The following is a 14,351-nucleotide window of genomic DNA, read 5'->3' on the forward strand; positions in this document are numbered from 1 at the left end:
TGAACAGCAGTGTCTACTCTGTCACTTTAAGTTTGCTGCAAAAAGCTCTAGCCCTCTCATCGAAGTCATTTTATTTTGTCACCAAAACAGGGCAGTTTTGTCGCCAGACGTGGCATTGCACTGTGTACACCGGCCACAAGCTGCCGACCGAGGGAGTGTTGTGTGTTTTTCACACACCTGAGCAAAATAATTCTGCTGAAACAACTTTGTAGTGCAGACCTGGCCAAAGATTCACTCACACACAGCTTGCAAGGAAAACATCACCTGCTCCTCTGCTTTGCAGAATCCAAACACAAGTAAAGCTTGTCAGGCCCCTGTAAAGATGGCAGGGAGTCAGGTGTGGGCAAGGCCGGCTCTGCCTTTTTTGCCGCCCCAAGCCAAAAAAAATGGGGTGGGGCCACCGGAGCAACAAAACAGGGGGGAAAAAACGGCACGGGTGGAGCGGCAAAGTGGGGGTGTGGGGGGGGGATACGGCGCGGCTGAAGCGGCAAAGCGGGGGGGGGACACGACGTGGCTGGAGTGGCAAAGTGGTGGGGGACAACACAAAAACGGTGGGGCTGGAGCAGCAAAGCTGGGGGGGAGGGACACGGCACAGCTGGAGCAGCAAAGTGGGGGGCGGGGGACAACACAAAAACGGTGGGGCTGGAGCAGCAAAGCAGGGGGGTGGGAGGAAAAACAACGGCACGGCCGGCAAAGCAGGGGAAAAACAAACAAAAAAAAACCCTTACAGGGCGGCCGGAGCCAGTGGACTCCCTGTGCTGCAGAGTGCGCGCCCGGTCTAGTGGGGGGGGGAGGAGAGGGAGCGGAGGGAGAGAGAAGGGGGGCGGCCAGCGCTTCAGCGGGGCACTCACCACGCGGCCCCGACCACCGCGCCGCCTGGTACCCTCACTCCTTCTCTAGACTAACCAGTCCTAATATACTGTAACATGGTTATATTCCACCACCTTCACTGGTTACACCCAACAAAATTAATTATACAGCAGACAGAAACAATCACAGAACCAGACAGAGACCATGCAAATAAACATACAAAACAATACAGAAGGGAGGATTTCACAACTACATCTATACAGACATAAGGGTTTTCCAGCTGTGTCTATTGATAAGTGAGTTCTTGCCAGACAGGATGCTACCAAACTAAGTTTCCCTTTCTCTGGAGGTGATGGAATATCAGGACAGGATTGTATTCCTAACAGCCCAATCGCACCTTATTTCAGTGTGACTAGTTGGGAATGTGAGGATGTGACCATACACTTCCCACCTTATGGCTGCCTTTGCTGCTTAGCCGAAGAACCAGGCCTCAGACTGTCACAGTAAGAGAAGGCCATTACACAGACAGACAGTGATTTTTTAATCTTTCTCTTATATCTTTATAACTAGCTAAGTGATAAAAATACACCTAAATTCTTAAAGTACAGGCCTTTGCAGACAGGCCTGAATATCTGTATCCTAACGGTCCTTGAGGTCAGGCAGCCTCTGGGTAAGGGGGTGGGGACTCAGATCCTTCCACTGGCCTATTCCACCAGGGTCCTGTATAAACCAGGGAAGTTTGCCACAATAGCCAGACCAGATGCCCCCTTTACACTTGTGCTCTGTCCTCATTGCTTCTCTGTCTCCCTTCCCCTCATCTCTGCTGCTCCCCCTCTGGGCTTTCTCAGCACCTGGCCCCACAGCCCTTCCTGCCAGCCAGAGACTGGGTGTTCTAGGCCTGCTCCTGCGCTATCTGCACCTGCAGATGTGGCCTCTCTCCTGCTTGCTAAGGAAAGGAACCTTTCCAGGAAATGGCCACAGCTTCTGGGAATCCCTGTGTGGCTGTGAACAGAGTTTGGCTCCTGGCACACAAGGCAACTTAAAAGCTGAGCACCCAGACAGGGGTTTGAACCCTGGATCCTCAGATTAAGAGCCTGATGCTCTAGCAACTGAGCTACCTGGGCTTGTTAGGAAACATCTTCACCATTCACCACAAGAGTGAGCAGGCAGGCAAAAGGGAGGCAAAAAAAGTCCCAGGAACCCCTCCTCTTTTTCTGCACAGCCACTGCCTGTCAGAAGGATTCCTCCTCCTCCTCAGGGAGACTAAATCTCTGTGCCTAGACAGCCGGTCCATCCCCTGCACCTCAATCCCCGATGCCCGAGCCTCCCTGCCAAAGCCCTGCACCTGGCCCCATACAATTAAGTCTCACGTGTCGCTGGGAACGTAACTTCTTGTGCCCAGAGAGTCTCGGCCCCCTCAGCAGATGACCTGAGAAACACAGTGTCCGGCTTTTCCAAAGAAGTGTTTAGACCCCCTCATCATGTGGCCTAAAGGATAAGGCATCTCCCTGTGGATCGGATGATTCAGGATTTGAGTCCCCTCGTGGTTGTGCTCACTTTGTGCTGAACGTCCTGCTCCCTTCAGGGCTGGAACCTCTTCTTGGTCACTCAGGCCAGTGCTCTGGCTTCAGCTAGAGCCCCGGGAAGGAGTTGGGGGGTGGGTGTCACAAAGGCTGGGGCATGAGCCCCAGGTGCTTCCAGTCTCGCCTTTGCCCTTCCTGACTTGCCAAAGAAAATGGGCGGCTCCACTTCCAAAGTCAGCACCATGAGTGGGAACGGTCAGAGGCCCCACCAGGGGCCTGGTCCTGCTTTCCTACCCTCTTCTGATGTTGGCCACAGAGCATCAGCAGCCGCCCTGCATGCTGGCCTGTGGGTGGCCTTCAGTGGGGTTCAGCACAGCAGGGAGCAGGCTGGCCCTGTGGCTGTCTGCTGGCCACACATAGGCATGGTCCTCTCCTCCTCTTGCCCTGGTCTCTGTGGCTTTTAAGCCTTCCCTTGGAGCTGTCAGCACCAGCCGCCTCTGCTCTAGGTGCCCAGAGGAGGAGAGGTGCCGGACTCCCACCTGCCCAGCCCTGCTTCCTTCAAGCACAGTGACAAGTGCCAGACTTGTGGGCACCAGGTGAAGCCGTGAGAATCCCAACCCTCAGGTGTCATTTCTAGAGCCCTGACCCATCCAGCAGGAGGGGAAAAAATGGCTCTTGCAGAGCTGTAGACAGGGAAGTGGAGCAGTGTGAGCTCCAGGGCTTTACCACAAGGTCCCACTGAGATTTGAACTCATGGAACCAGCTCCTGCTGTCTTCTCTGCCCATCAGTGACACTTATGGGGCTGGCTCATGTAAGGGACTGTTGGCCCCTTACTAAAGCTTAGTGGGGGTTTGGTTGGCTAGTTCCCAGTCCCAGTAGAAGGGGGAAGGGCCAATGGGAAATCAGGCCCCTGAGACTGACAGTCCCCAGGGGCAATGGGGAGAGGCCAAAGCTCCAAGTTAGCCGCACTGACAGGCCAGGCAGTGTAATGAGGGAGTCACCAGGCCAGGGGGTCCCATCCTCCGTGGGAGCTGGAACTGCCTGGGCCAGAGTGGGGCAGAGCTAAGGAGAGAGCAGGCGCCAGGGAGCAGAGCTGCACCAGCCAGGGAGAACCAGAGCAGATCTGTGCTGGGAGCCGAGCCGCAGCAGCACGAGCCGTAGAAGCTGCCCAGGGAGCAGATCTGTGCTGGGAGAAGAGCTGCAGCATGCGGAGCCAAAGCAGCAGCCCAGGGAGCTGGAGGCAGAGCCGCAGCAGCACTGGGGCTGGAGGTGGGTGCAGTGAGCAGTGTGGGAGAGCGAGGGGGACCCTGGGCAGAAGGCCCAGTGCAAGGAGATGCCACCCATCAAGAGAACTTGCAGGCCAGACTTTTGGGGGTGGGGGGATCATATCCCCTACATGGGGGCTGACACTGGGAACAAGGGGCCTGTCACCTAGAGCATGTGGCCACTGCCAGAGCAAGTGTCCAGCCCGTGGTGTCCCTGCAGCACAGCCAGGGCCTGGGGAGGAGGCCTGGGACATGTGAGGGAGAGACTGTGACCTGCCCTGACCCTCCAGAGACGCTGGTTGTGATCTTCCTGCGCCACAGAACAGGGTGACGTGTTTTCCTTTCCCATCTTTCCTTATGTTTTACATTGATTGCTGGGTAATAAATGGTGTTCTCTTGAAGCACATGCAATGAGGAGTGGGTCAGGGAAGTGCCCAGAGTGGAGACACTGTAGCCCTGTTCAAGTGATCATGACAAGATTGGGGGTCATCAAACCCCCCAGGATTCCTGGGCCCAGCCTTGTTGGGGTTATGAGGTCTCTGCCACACAGGAGAGTAGAAAGAGCGTCCTTGGGGTCAGGCAGCCTCTGGGTAAGGGGGTGGGGACTCAGATCCTTTCTCGGGCCAATTGCACCAGGGTCATGTATAAACCAGAGAAGTTCCCCACAATAGCCGGGCCTGAACCCCCTGTACACTTGTGCTCTGTCCTCACTGCTTCTCTGTCTCTCTTCCCCTCATCTCTGCTGCTCCCCCTCTGGGCTTTCTCAGCACCTGGCCCCACAGCACTTCCTGGCAGCCAGACACTGCCTGTCCTAGGCCTGCTCCTGTGGATGTGGCCTGTCTCCTGATGAAAGGAACCTTTCCAGGAAATGGCCACAGCTTCTGGGAATCCGCATGTGGCTGCGAACAGCACCAGGAATCATTTGGCTCCTGGCACACAAGGCAACTTAAAAGCTGAGTGCCTAGACAGGGACTTGAACCCTGGACCCTTAGATTAAGAGCTTGATGCTCTACCAACTGAGCTACCTGGGCTTGGTGATGCCATCTTCACCATTCACCACAAGAGCGAGCAGGCAGGCAAAAGAGAGGCAAAAAAAAGTCCCAGGAACCCCTCCTCTTTTTCTGCACAGCCACTGCCTGTCAGCAGGGTTCCTCCTCCTCCTCCCTCCTGTGCCTCTGCGACTAAATCTCCGCACCTAGACAGCCGGTCCGTCCGCTGCACCCCAATCCCCCATGCCTGAGCCTCCCTGCCAAAACCCTGCACCTGGCTCCAGAGAATTAAGTCTCACGTGTCGCTGGGAACTCGACTTCTTGTGCCCAGAGAGTCTCGGCCCCCCTCAGCAGATGACCTGAGAAACACAATGTCGCCTTTTCCAAAGAAGTGCTTGGAGAGGTTTTTCTCATGTTACCATGTGGCCTAATGGATCAGGCATCTGAGTGTGGATCAGAAGATTGAGGATTTAAGTCCTTTGGTGGTTGTGTTTCTGCAATTTTACCGTTGTGCTGAACGTCCTGCTCCTTGCAGGGCTGGAACCTCTTCTTGGCCGCTCAGGCCAATGCTCTGGCTTCAGCTAGAGCCCTGGGAAGGAGTTGGGGGGTGGACGTCACAAAGGCTGGGACATGAGCACCAGGTGCTTCCAGTCTAGGCTTTGCCCTTCCTGACTTGCCAAAGAAAGTGGGTGTTTGGCACGGCAGGGAGGAGCCTGGCTGGGAGTTTTTGTGCCTGTCTGAAGGCCACACATAGGAATGGTCCTGCCCTCCTCTAGCCCTGACCTCAGTTGCTCTGTGGCTTTTAAGCCTTCCCTTCCCAGCCGCCTCTGCTCTAGGTGCCCAGAGGAGGAGAGGTGTTGCTTGGTCACTTTTACAGATGCCCCTTCCCTGGTACTGCCCTTGCTCAGCTGCACAGAGGAACTTCCACCCTCAATCCCTGCCCGTCACTGCCCAGCAGCCCTCTGGCACCATTCCTGAGGGTCACCCTGCCTTGCTCTCTCCCTGCCATGTTGGGAAAGACAGCTCCCATCTCTCCTTGTTAAAGGTCAGGTGGGCCAACTAGGGGCAGAAGCCCATTCTTTGTTTTCCTACAGCAGAGCCCAAGCTCAGGGACTCACCTTGGGTGCAGGCACTGCTGTGCTCCCAGAAAACAAGCCACCCCTGCACAAAGAGGGATGACAGGGCCTGCCAAAGCCCCGGATTGAACCAGGGACCTTTAAATCTTCAGTCTAATGCGCTCCCAACTGAGCTACTTTGGCAACTGTATGGTAGTATTTTGGCCTGTTGCTTCTCTGTCCGGGATGTTTTTGTCAGCAGTTGCACACAAAAAGGACAGGAAAACGAACGGCTGCTCCACACCCCCACCGGAGGAACCCGACGCCCTTAGCTGTGGGGAGTAAGAAGTGGCTGTTGGCTGACAGGGCCTGTCCCCGAGGAGCTGGAGCAGCAGCTGCCGCCTCCCCCTCGGCTCCAGGCCGTGGGAAATGCTCATTGCCTGGCTGCATGGACGGCTGCTGCTCCGTGCTCTGGAGAGCGTCTGTATTGCTCTGTCAACCCCCTGTCTTCACTGAGCCAGTCTGGTAAGGTCCCAAGTGCCCCCTCCGGCCTGGCAGATGAGAGTCTGTGCAGACATCGGCCCCCCTGCCAGCCCCACAGGCAGCAGCAGCGCCAGCCCCCCAGCACCACAGGGGCACTCAATGCACTTCCTGTGGAGAAATGGCTCCTTGGTGTCCAGCTGCTAGAGTGAGAGCCAGGAGAGAGCAGTGTCTGGCTCACCGTGGGGGAGAGAAGAGACCTGGTGAGTGCGGATCTCCCTCAGCCTCCCCCGCAAGGCTGGTCAGTTCTATTGTCACTGTGATAGTCGGTGCTTCCCTTCAGGGCCGGCCCTAGAGGGGTCTGGGACAAATCCCCCCTTTCCTCCCCAGGCCCTGCCCCCACTCCACCCCTTCCCCCAAGCCCCCACCCCTGTCCCATCTCTTCCCATCCTGCACCTTCCTGCCCCATTCCTGCCCCCTCCCCCACCTCTTCCCGTCCCTGCTCCTCCCCCTCCCCCACCAGCCCCTCCTGCACCCCACTGAACAGCTGATCACTGGCAGGTGGGAGGTGCTGAAGGGGAAGAGGAGGAGCTTGTCAGCAAGGCCTTTAGTGGGGGGGAGGAGGGGAGCTGGCTGCCAGTGGGTGCTGAGCACCTATTTTTCCTCTGTTTTTTCTGCAGCCCCGTAGCTCCCAGGAAGTCGCTGACTTGGCTCCTTTCGCACCCTAGAGAGAGGAGCAGAACCAGGGCTATGGCTGATCTATGGGGCACCAGGTGAGTGGCAGAGGCTTCAGGTGCTGAGAGTTTGCCTGACACCTCAGGGACACAGTGTGAGGTGGCTGGCAGGAGTTGGTGGTCAGAACCCCAGACCAGCAGCAGGCTGAGCAGGGCCTGGGATCCTTGTCTAGGGTTCCAGCCACCAGCCCCGCTCAGCCCGCTGCTGGTCTGGGGTTTCATTTACTCAGCTGGCAGTGGCCTGAGCAGGACTGGTGGCCGGGACCTCAGATAATAACAATAGTTTATTTATATAATATAGACATAGAGAGAGACCTTCTACAAACATTAAAATGTATTACTGGCACGAGAAACCTTAAATTACAGTGAACTTGGCACACCACTTCTGAAAGGTTGCCGACCCCTTGTATAGACTGACCATATGTTGTACTAAGATTCTCCTTCTTTTTTTTTTCTTCCTGTGAGTCAGTATAGCTTTTGCCAGCCCAGAAGTTGGGCAGCCAATGTTTTACATTTTCACAATGTTTTCTCCAACTTTCATAAAGTAAATACATAGTTAATATGAGTTAAAAAGGCCAGGGACACTTCCTTGTGAAGAATCTGTACAGCAGATCATGCTAGAGCTGTGAAAATGTCAGTTTTTGATGGAACTTTAGAGGCAGTGATTTATCATGTATTTTATCATGTGAATGTGCTGCTATTGCTAATGTCTTTCCAAACAAAAATAAGGTACAATAGGACTTCTGTAACATTTCTGTGCTACCTTAATCTAGATGAGATGATTCTGTGCTGACTTCATTTTGGTCACTTTGTGCTTTACCTAGCAGTAAAACTAGGGTTATATTTTCCCACTGTTTGGAAACCCAGCTTATTAAACTGATTTTGCAGCCAAAAAAGCCAGAAAGATTGCTTTTAATTAAAAACAAATCTTTGTTTCAATACCGCTTCATATAAATTTCCAATAACATTTTGACAAATTAAAAAAATTATATTATTTGCATCATTCTGTCAAATCAGAATTTTTTCTATAGTGCTACTTCTTTAGTGCTAATGCATCAGCATTACAGTGTGCTTAATTAAGTTAAACTGGTTTTAATAACGTGAATGTGGCAAGTTTTCCAATACTGTATGCTTATATTTGTGTTGCTAAGAGCAGATCAGGCACAGGGGCACCAGTTTAATAATCTCACCTAGGGCACCATAAATCCTAAGGACGGCCCTGCATGCCTCAATTCTCTTTTTCCTGGCCTTGTTCCAGAGCCCTCACAGCCCAATTCTCTTCCCTAACATTGAGCCCTCTACTGCACCCTGAACCGCTCATTCCAACCCCACCCCAAAGCCTGCACCCCCAGAGCCAGTGCTCTCATCCCCCTGCACTCCAACTCTCTGTCCCATGTAGCCTGATTTAGGGTGTACTAATAATATTAATTTGGAAAATATGATGAAAATTTAATTTATTAGCTTACATTTTATTTAATTTAATTGAGTTATAAAGTTACAGTTGCATTACTGCTATTCAAAAGATACATATGGCATTATATGCAACAAAGGTTTGGTTAATATACTCACACCCTTCCTTGATAACCTGGTGGTAAGAGACACAGGACCAGCCTTGCAGTTCAGGTTTCTCAATTCTTGAGTGAAAGATGCAGTGCTTCGAAAAAGCTAATGTTACTTTGGGTTTACTTGAATAAGTTAAACTTAAAATCAAATCCTAATAAACAAAGAATAAAAACTTAGGGAAACCGAGCTTAGCCGAGTTTCTTTGAAACTCAAAGTTTAAGAACAAGTACAGCCTACTGATAGTAGAGAGAGAGAGAGTGGAGGAAGTAAGTCAGAATGATAGAGTGACGTGCTCTAGCGAGGTGAGTTACCTCTTTTATAGGGCACAAGCGCCGGAAATCCTTCCTCCTATGCCCAATTTTCATTCCTTACCCACAAAACATTAGGGTACGCTTACTTCATAGGCTAGTATGTTTGTGCGTGTTGATGACATGTACATATGCACATGAGTTCCCTTGTGGTGTACCTGTTAATTCTGTGGGTACAACACTGAAAAAAAACCCTATGCCATTCTCCATTGTCGATTGGTCTAGGTAAAGGTCTTAGACAGGCGTGGGTACTTCTCTATTTAAGTAACAAGTTAAAGGTCAATTTTTCTTTCTGAGTAAAAGGTCACACTATAGAGATGCTCACTTTGCCTTAGCTTAACATACAGGATAGGGCCTGTAGGTCCTCGTAAGTCATGTGCCCCAGCCCCCTAATCATTTTTATTGCCCTCTGCTGGACTCTCTGCAGTTTGTCACATCCCTTCTCATGTGGGTCCCAACCCCAAAAGTACTCACATTTCACCCCAATGGCCCCAAAATGTACATAGGGTGCTGCCATGGTCAAGTCGCCCTTCAGCCTGCTGGTGGAGAACAAGGTGAAAATTAGCCAGGACGTCGCTCAGTCAATTCCCTGTGCTCCTAGCAGGTGGTATCAGAAAGCTCCAAGATCGCTCACTTCCCTTTCTCTAATCAGCTTCAGGCCATAGGGTTACAAATGCACAAACCCGTTGGGATTCTCCCCTGGGCTCAGGGTGTGGGGCTGCTCTGAGGGGATGGACTTGCACACTTGGGATATTAGTGCAAAGATACAATTTCAATATCTCTTAGAGAAATTTGAGGGCAATTTATATTTGGTAAAAATCTTATTTAGTGAAAGGAAAGCTGCAGTGACAGCCTGGTTCCTGGGGTGCAAAACACTTTCCTCCTGGGAGACACAAGAAGTTAGAATTAGAAATTTACATTGTTTGTTCCAATGTTGGCGCAGGTTTAATTTTGCTTCTGTGTAGGTATGTTTCAAGCTGTGACGGTTTTGGTTTATTGGGTTGTTTTGGTTTTTTTAGTTGGAATGGCGCTTTTAATTGACATTTGCTGGATTCGAATGGCTGAACCTGCAACACCAGTTTTGACATAGTTCTGCATATTTTATATAGATTTGGCCAGTATTGAAGGATTCAATTCCTTTAGGGGAGGTTTTAGTGGTCAGCCTCATTTAGTTTATGTTATTTTATCACCTTGCTGTAGCACACCTTTTTGATAAAATGTTGAAATTATTAATTTATAGCATTTGTTAGTTTTTATTTTTAAAAACAAAGCTTTTCTTAATGTTTGGGTTTTAAATTAAGCATTGTTTTTTGTTTCAATTTTTCATTTAGGATTTGGTTATTGATGGGATTTTTAAGAACTTTGGATTTAATACTAAAATTTGGACAGATTTAGATTATTTAAAATTAACCCTATTTACTATTTTATTTTAATAAAGGTTGTATTGCTCTAACCCCTGGCCGGGGGGAGAGGAGATGAGCCTGGCCTTTAAGTGAGAAGGAGCAGAGGCATGGGAGGCATGGCCCCCGTGAAGGGTGGGGCCAGGTGATGGGGGGCACAGCCCCTCCAATTTTTTTTGTCTAGCCCACCTCAGTCCCCCACCAAATGAGAAGAGTCTGATGCCACCCCTGGTGGTCACCGGGTGTCACTGGTGCTCCATGGGAAATATGCTCTTTGCATTACCCAGATTGGTGGGAAACACACTCTGTGCCTTACCGTGACTGGTCCGTGGGAGTCACTGCTCCTAGAAGGCAGACACACGCTGTGCATTACCCCACCTGGCCACTGGGTGTCACTGCTGCTCCATGGGAAATATGCTCTGTGCATTACCCAGATTGGTGGGAAACACACTCTGTGCCTTACCGTGACTGGTCCGTGGGAGTCACTGCTCCTAGAAGGCAGACACACGCTGTGCATTACGCCACCTGGCCACTGGGTGTCACTGCTGCTCCAAGGGAAACATGCTCTGTGTGTTACCCTGATTGGCCACTGGGTGTCACTGCTGCGCCAAGGAAAATACCTTCTGTGCATTACTCTGACTGCCCACTGGGTGTCACTGCTGTGCCAAGGGAGACATAAGAACGGCCAGACTGGCTCAGACGCAAAGTCCATCTAGCCCAGTATCCTCCTGTCTTCTGACAGCGGCCAGTGCCAGGTGCCCCAGAGGGAATGAACAAAGCAGGGAATCATCAAGTGATCCATCCCCTGCCGCCCATTCCCAGCTTCTGGCAAACAGAGGCTACAGGCACCATCCCTGCCATAGGCGGCAGGTTTGTATAATTTTTTGTGGGGCCCAAAATGGTGGTTTCCCCCGCTCCCGCCCTGTAAGACGATATAAAATGAAGCTACAACGCGTCAGTGCCACAAGATTACAAGGGTCAATTAAAAGTGGAAAGTCAGAAGCAGCACTTGCCTACTTCAATATACAGTATTATATTTTGTTGCACCTGTTGTGATGAAGTGGGAATGTTCTTAATATTTTCTCTGAATACTGTGTGGGTGCCTCAGTTTCCCCTGCAAGATGCCAACTGAAGGTGTTGGGGACAAAGAGATCAGGTGGTCTCCTTGTCCGGAAGAGACACAGAGGCCAGAGGAGGGAGTGTCATTTTGGAGCTGGCTGGGGAAATGGGGAGAGACCCAGAACTTGGTTCTGGGCTCCCCACCCCACAAGATGGACCTGACAGAGGGGTTCTGTATTCTGTACCAACAAGCTCTGTTTAAACTGTGTTCCCGTCATCTAATAAACCTTCTGTTTTACTGTCTGGCTGAGAGTCACATCTGACTGCAGAGTTGGGGTGCAGGGACCTCTGGCTGCCCCAGGACCTGCCTGGGCAGACTCACTGCGGAAAGCGCACGGTGTGGAAGGGCTGAATGCTCCGAGGTCAGACCCAGGAAGGTGTAAGCTTCTTGCCCTGGAGACAGTACGCTCCGAGAGAGGAGGCTCCCCCAGAGTCCTGACTGGCTTTGTATGGAGTTGTTCCAAAGCATCCCAGCATCCCCTTCCACCCCATGCACTTCCCAGAAGTCCACACAGGCACTGACACTCCCTCCTCTGGCCTTTGTCTCTTTTCCAGGCATTAGGAGGCCACCTGATCTCTTTGTTCTCCAACACCTTCAGTTGGCACCTTGCAGGAGAGTGGCCCAGGCCATCAGTTACCAGGAGTCAGGGTTGCAGCCATTCTGTGTGCAGACAGCTCACACTGTCCCTCTAGGGCTCTGCAACAATCACACCCCCTTATCCCACCATCTAGATCCTTGAGAAATGCACAGGGGAAACTGAGGCACCCACACAGTATTCAGAGAAGAACATTCCCAATTTGTAACACCTATATACGACTAGTTATATACTTTAAAGGGGTGTAAAATAATCAAGTATCATGCTAAACAAAATGATACTCCAAACTGACCACCAAATTTAAGTTGCACGTTTTTCCCCTCAGGTGAGGGCTCTGGGGTTGGGCTGTGGATGAGGGGTTCACAGTGCAGGAGGGTGCTCAGGGCTGGGGTGCTGGGGGTGCAGGGACTGGGGTTGGGCAGGGCTGGGGATAAGGAACTTGGGATGCAGACAGGCTGCCCCAGGGCTATGGCCAGAGAGGACTCCCGCCCCGCCCCCGTTACCGGCAGCCACAAGCTCCAGAGGAGGGACCCCTCCTCCCCCCGCTCCTCGCAGCACACTCACTCTGCACCACAGTCACTGCACATGCTCCTAGGGACTCTCTCAGGTCCAGAAAGCCCACTCGCCTCCCCTGTGGTGGGTACCGGGTGTCACGGAGTCCCTGGGCGCTGCTCTGGAACTGCTCCCCACAAAGCCAGGCAGGACTTTGGGGAGCCTCCTCTCCCTCGGAGCAGACTGTCTGGAGGGCAAACACTCACAGAAGCCCCAGCAGCTGCTAAGGTGAGTGATGTCCGTCTCCTGGCCGGAAGTCCCCTTCGTGTCTCCTCCAGGTAGCGGGAGGGGAGGGCTGCCAAAAACGGCAGGGTCCCCTACCCTCCTGAGGTGCTACAGCAGCTAGCACTGCTCTTATGCTGTAGCCCTTAGGCGGCGGCAGCAGCAGCAGCAAGGAAGAGAGACGCGCGCTGCTCACTCTTTACGTTCAGGCAGGGAAGCTCCGGGGTGGAGGGGGGGAAGCTCCAGCCCTGGCGGTGGCGGCGGGGGGGGGAGGGTGAGAGGCAGGGGCGGGGTGCTCCAAGCAGGGGAGAAACCTAGCTCCAAATATTGGTGGAGCAGAGCCCCTGACTGTGAATATTCCTGGGGCTAAAGCCCCAGGAGCCCATATAAGTTGGCGCCCATGTGGAGGTCGTCACCTAACCATCTCTCTCTCTCCCCCACTCCTAGTTGGTGGAGGACAGGTCCCAACAGCTCAGCTTCCTCCATGCTGTCCCACGTCTGTGCTTCTTGGCACAGCAGCAGGCGCTGGACTCTCTGGAGCCCCAGGTCTCCAAAGCAGCCCTCGTGGAGAGCATTGCGGTGAGTAGGACCCCGTGTCTGGCCGCTGGGTCGAGGAACCCAGAAATGGGAGGAAAAGTTGGTGGGGCCAGAGGGGGAAGCAGAGGACAGTGGTTCCTGGGGCTGAGGGCTGGGGAGCAGGAAAGGGAGAGCTTCTGACACCGATGGGGAGCTGGCAGTGGGGGAGTTGTAAGGCCGTGTCTGCATCAGTCTATGAGCATTGGTATTTTCTTGAAATTTGTCAGACCAACCTAACTAACACCTAACCCACATTTGAACCTCTTTTCACACACTTGCTCATTCTCAAGGTCTGTTTGCCTCCAGACAGATCCGTTGTCTTTCAGAACAACCTTGCTCTTTCTGTCTGTTTCACTCACTGAGGTGTCGGAGTAAACACTCACCTTCACTCTATTCTCAGACAAACACTAATATTAACTGTTTGCTACTGATTTGTGGAGTGGAAGATGCCATTTCTGGGGGATTGTTCCCAAGCTGCAATACTTTGTGTTCAAACATCTCCCAGCTTCCTTGGTGAAAAATAACACCAGGTTTCTTTGCAATATACAAGAAAGAAGGAGTTCTTCTTCGAGTGATTGCTCATATGCATTCCAGTTAGGTGTGCGCACGCCGTATGCACGTTGGTCGGAAGATTTTTACCCTAGCAACACTCAGTGGGTCAGCTGGGCGCCCCCTGGAGTGGCGCCGCTATAGCGCCAGATATATACCCCTGCTGACCCACCCGCCCCTCAGTTCCTTCTTACTGCCCGTGTCGGTCGTTGGAACAGTGGAGCGCGGCTTAGCTGACCTCCACTTCCCTAGCTACTCGTAGTTTCTCTCGTTAATAATGTATATACAGATCAGATTTACATAGTTGTAGTTAACTTTATTCGTTTGTAGTATAGTTAGTGTATATAGTTCATACTATATATATGAATCATTCGACATCACTCTCTCCCTTTGAGTCTCAGAGCATAACGGAATCCACTCTTTGTCCTCTCAACCAGCTGAGGCGGTCTCGGACCTTTAGTACATCATGAAGACAAGACAAGAATGAGACATGCATACAAATAGGAGGCATATATTCAGTAGGTTAGAACCTTTGTTATGATACCTTACAAGAGACCTTTTGCATCAAGCATATTCCACTTACATCATACTCACACTTATAAGCATCTT

The 14,351-nt window shown here is 51.9% G+C and overlaps 2 non-coding genes across 2 annotated transcripts; both read right to left on the reverse strand.

Moving 5' to 3' along the window:
• Positions 1 to 1,861: 1,861 nt before the first annotated feature.
• Positions 1,862 to 1,934, reverse strand: TRNAK-CUU. Its single transcript has one exon. It is a non-coding gene; the product is annotated as a tRNA-Lys (tRNA).
• Positions 1,935 to 4,557: 2,623 nt separating this feature from the next.
• On the reverse strand, positions 4,558 to 4,630 carry TRNAK-CUU. The gene has a single exon. It is a non-coding gene; the product is annotated as a tRNA-Lys (tRNA).
• Positions 4,631 to 14,351: the final 9,721 nt, after the last annotated feature.

Source organism: Mauremys mutica, unplaced genomic scaffold, assembly GCF_020497125.1.
Source record: "Mauremys mutica isolate MM-2020 ecotype Southern unplaced genomic scaffold, ASM2049712v1 Super-Scaffold_100469, whole genome shotgun sequence".
Taxonomy (NCBI): domain Eukaryota; kingdom Metazoa; phylum Chordata; order Testudines; family Geoemydidae; genus Mauremys; species Mauremys mutica.